The sequence below is a fragment of the Carex rostrata genome, chromosome 3 (genome assembly GCF_964058835.1).
Source record: "Carex rostrata chromosome 3, lpCarRost1.2, whole genome shotgun sequence".
In the NCBI taxonomy this organism is placed as follows: domain Eukaryota; kingdom Viridiplantae; phylum Streptophyta; class Magnoliopsida; order Poales; family Cyperaceae; genus Carex; species Carex rostrata.
The window spans coordinates 16,131,700-16,136,699 of record NC_135920.1 but is presented as its reverse complement, the minus strand read 5'-3'; positions in this window follow the sequence as shown (position 1 = coordinate 16,136,699).

The window sequence follows — 5,000 nt, the reverse complement described above, 5'->3', positions numbered from 1 at the left end:
CCGCATCGGTCTTACGGGCGCCTCCACGCTTAGACGTCCTGCCCGAACGTGTTTCGCCGGCTTTACGGCTGGGGATTTCAACCCGCTCGGTCTCTGCGGGGCGCCTCCACGCTTAGGCGCCCCAATGAACCGTGTTTCGCCGGCTTTACGGCTGGGGATTTCAACCCGCTCGGTCTCTGCGGGGCGCCTCCACGCTTAGGCGCCCCAATGAACCGTGTTTCACCGGCTTTACGGCTGGGGATTTCAACCCGCGCGGCTACCCGCATCGGCCTTACGGGCGAAACTCCACGCGGAGTCACCCTGCCCGACCGCTTTTCGCCGGCTTTACGGCTGGGGATTTCAACCCGCATCGGTCTTACGGGCGCCTCCACGCTTAGACGCCCTGCCCCACCGTGTTTCGCCGGTTCTACGGCTGGGGATTTCAACCCGCGTGGTCCGTGTTTTTCGGTAACATATTCGTGTTCCTTGCCCCCGAATCGTGTCTTTTGTCCCCGCTGCACCGTGTTTTTTGCCCCCGCTCAACCGTGTTCTTTGCCCCCGCTCAACCGTGCTTACTGCCCCCGCTCAACCGTGCTTTTTCGGTAACATAATCGTGTTTTCGGGTAACATAATCTTGTTTTTCGGGCCATTTTACACCGACGGAGGCACCCACAGGGGCCATGTACACCCCGCTTGGCATGTACATGAGGGGCTGCCCCTTCCAAAAATCCTTCCCCCCTATAGGGGAATATGCATTTTGGGTCTCCAGCCACGCCCAGGGTTACCACCCCCTGGAAATCCCCCAGGTTTACCCCCCATTTTATGTGGATGCATAGATTCAGACCGCCCTGCTCCACCGCTTTTGGCCATTTTTGCCCAACGTTAGCCGCTTCGGCTTGCCGCTGGACTGTTTTCGGGCCTTTTTCACCGACGCTTGGCCGTATCCGCTTAGTTTTCCCCAACGCTTGGCCGCATCCGCTTAGTTTTCCCCCGCTGGACTGTTTTCGGGTCACTTTTGCCCAACGTTAGCGGCTTCCGCTTGCCGCTGGACTGTTTTCGGGCCCTTTTTCACCGACCCTTGGCCGTATCCGCTTAGTTTTCCCCAACTCGTGGCCGCATCCGCTTAGTTTTCCCCCGCTGAACTGTTTTCGGGTCACTTTTGCCCAACGTTAGCCGCTTCCGCTTGCCGCTGGGATGTTTTCGGGCCATTTTTCCCCAACACTTGGCCGTATCCGCTTAGTTTTCCCCAACGCGTGGCCGCATCCGCTTAGTTTTCCCCCGCTGAACTGTTTTCGGGTCAGTTTTGCCCAACGTTAGCCGCTTCCGCTTGCCGCTGGACTGTTTTCGGGCCAATTTCCACCGACTCTTGGCCGTATCCGCTTAGTTTTCCCCAACGCGTGGCCGCATCCGCTTAGTTTTCCCCCGCTGAACTGTTTTCGGGTCACTTTTGCCCAACGTTAGCGGCTTCCGCTTGCCGCTGGACTGTTTTCGGGCCAATTTCCACCGACTCTTGGCCGTATCCGCTTAGTTTTCCCCAACGCGTGGCCGCATCCGCTTAGTTTTCCCCCGCTGAACTGTTTTCGGGTCAGTTTTGCCCAACGTTAGCCGCTTCCGCTTGCCGCTGGACTGTTTTCGGGCCAATTTCCACCGACTCTTGGCCGTATCCGCTTAGTTTTCCCCAACGCGTGGCCGCATCCGCTTAGTTTTCCCCCGCTGAACTGTTTTCGGGTCACTTTTGCCCAACGTTAGCCGCTTTCGCTTGCCGCTGGGCTGTTTTCGGGCCAATTTCCACCGACACTTGGCCGGATCCGCTTAGTTTTCCCCAACGCGTGGCCGCATCCGCTTAGTTTTCCCCCGCTTAACTGTTTTCGGGTCACTTTTCCCCAACGTTAGCCGCTTCCGCTTGCCGCTGGGCTGTTTTCGGGCCATTTTTCCCCAACACTTGGCCGTATCCGCTTAGTTTTCCCCAACGCGTGGCCGCATCCGCTTAGTTTTCCCCCGCTGAACTGTTTTCGGGTCACTTTTGCCCAACGTTAGCCGCTTCCGCTTGGCACTGGACTGTTTTCGGGCCAATTTCCACCGACTCTGGGCCGGATCCGCTTAGTTTTCCCCAACGCTTGGCTGCATCCGCTTAATTTTCCCCAGCTGAACTGTTTTCGGGTCACTTTGTCCCAACGTTAGCCGTTTCCGCTTGCCGCTGGACTGTTTTCGGGCCATTTTCCACCGACTCTTGGCCGTATCCGCTTGGTTTTCCCCAACGCTTGGCTGCTTCCGCTTAATTTCCCCCAGCTGAACTGTTTTCGGGTCACTTTTGCCCAACGTTAGCCGTTTCCGCTTGCCGCTGGACTGTTTTCGGGCCATTTTTCACCGACACTTGGCCGTATCCGCTTAGTTTTCGCCAACAATTGGCTGCATCCGCTTAATTTTCCAAGCTATACTGCTTTCGGGTCAGTTTTGCCCAACGTTAGCCGCTTCCGCTTGCCGCTGGGCTGTTTTCGGGCCATTTTCCACCCACGCTGGCACCGACGGGGCCATGTACACCCACGCGCGTGTACATGAGGGGGCACCCATTTTTGAAAACCTTGCCCCCCTATAGGGGAATATGCATTTTGAGGCTCTAGCCACGCCCAGGGTTACCACCCCCTGAAAATCCCCCAAGTCAAAATCACCCATGTAAAATATTCAAAAAAATCTCAAAAAATCACAAAAAATTTATAAAACCAAATAAATTCAAAAAAAAAAAAAAAATTCAAAAATTCAAAAAAAATTCAAAAAATTCAAAAAAATTCAAAAAAATTCAAAAATTTCAAAAATTCAAAAAAAGTCCAAAAACCCAAAAAAACTTCAAAAATTTCAAAAATTCAAAAAAATTTCAAAAAAAATTTCAAAAATTTGCCCCGCTGAACTTTTTTCGGGTCAGTTTTGCCCAACGTTAGCCGCTTCCGCTTGCCGCTGGACTGTTTTCGGGCCAATTTCCACCGACTCTTGGCCGTATCCGCTTAGTTTTCCCCAACGCGTGGCCGCATCCGCTTAGTTTTCCCCCGCTGAACTGTTTTCGGGTCACTTTTGCCCAACGTTAGCCGCTTCCGCTTGCCGCTGGGCTGTTTTCGGGCCAATTTCCACCGACACTTGGCCGCATCCGCTTAGTTTTCCCCAACGCGTGGCCGCATCCGCTTAGTTTTCCCCCGCTTAACTATTTTCGGGTCACTTTTCCCCAACGTTAGCCGCTTCCGCTTGCCGCTGGGCTGTTTTCGGGCCATTTTTCCCCAACACTTGGCCGTATCCGCTTAGTTTTCCCCAACGCGTGGCCGCATCCGCTTAGTTTTCCCCCGCTGAACTGTTTTCGGGTCACTTTTCCCCAACGTTAGCCGCTTCCGCTTGCCGCTGGGCTGTTTTCGGGCCAATTTCCACCGACTCTGGGTCGGATCCGCTTAGTTTTCCCCAACGCTTGGCTGCATCCGCTTAATTTTCCCCAGCTGAACTGTTTTCGGGTCACTTTGTCCCAACGTTAGCCGTTTCCGCTTGCCGCTGGACTGTTTTCGGGCCATTTTCCACCGACTCTTGGCCGTATCCGCTTGGTTTTGCCCAACGCTTGGCTGCTTCCGCTTAATTTCCCCCAGCTGAACTGTTTTCGGGTCACTTTTGCCCAACGTTAGCCGTTTCCGCTTGCCGCTGGACTGTTTTCGGGCCATTTTTCACCGTCACTTGGCCGTATCCGCTTAGTTTTCGCCAACAATTGGCTGCATCCGCTTAATTTTCCAAGCTATACTGCTTTCGGGTCAGTTTTGCCCAACGTTAGCCGCTTCCGCTTGCCGCTGGGCTGTTTTCGGGCCATTTTCCACCCACGCTGGCACCGACGGGGCCATGTACACCCACGCGCGTGTACATGAGGGGGCACCCATTTTTGAAAACCTTGCCCCCCTATAGGGGAATATGCATTTTGAGGCTCTAGCCACGCCCAGGGTTACCACCCCCTGAAAATCCCCCAAGTCGAAATCACCCATGTAAAATATTCAAAAAAATCTCAAAAAATCACAAAAAATTTATAAAATCAAATAAATTCAAAAAAAAAAAAAAAATTCAAAAATTCAAAAAAATTTCAAAAAATTCAAAAAAATTCAAAAAAATTCAAAAAATTCAAAAATTCAAAAAAAGTCCAAAAACCCAAAAAAACTTCAAAAATTTCAAAAATTCAAAAAAATTTCAAAAATTTGCCCCGCTGAACTGTTTTCGGGTCACTTTTGCCCAACGTTAGCCGCTTCCGCTTGCCGCTGGACTGTTTTCGGGCCTATTTCCACCGACTCTTGGCCGTATCCGCTTAGTTTTCCCCAACGCGTGGCCGCATCCGCTTAGTTTTCCCCCGCTTAACTGTTTTCGGGTCACTTTTCCCCAACGTTAGCTGCTTCCGCTTGCCGCTGGGCTGTTTTCGGGCCATTTTTCCCCAACACTTGGCTGGATCCGCTTAGTTTTCCCCAACGCGTGGCCGCATCCGCTTAGTTTTCCCCCGCTGAACTGTTTTCGGGTCACTTTTTCCCAACGTTAGCCGCTTCCGCTTGCCGCTGGACTGTTTTCGGGCCAATTTCCACCGACTCTGGGCCGGATCCGCTTTGTTTTCCCCAACGCGTGGCCGCATCCGCTTAGTTTTCCCCCGCTTAACTGTTTTCGGGTCACTTTTCCCCAACGTTAGCCGCTTCCGCTTGCCGCTGGGCTGTTTTCGGGCCAATTTCCACCGACTCTTGGCCGGATCCGCTTAATTTTCCCCAGCTGAACTGTTTTCGGGTCATTTTAGCCCGACGGGGGCACCGACGGGACTGTTTTCGGGCCATTTTGCACCGACGCTTGGCCGCATGCGCTCAGTTTTGGGGCCATTTTTCACTGACGGCTGGCCGCATCCGCTTAGTTGCCCCCGCTTTGCTGATTTTTGCGCCGTTTTTTTTGTTGAACTTCAGGTTTCAAACTTCCAATTTTTTTTCCAAACTGCAGATTTCATATTTTATATTTTTAATAAATTTGAACTTTTT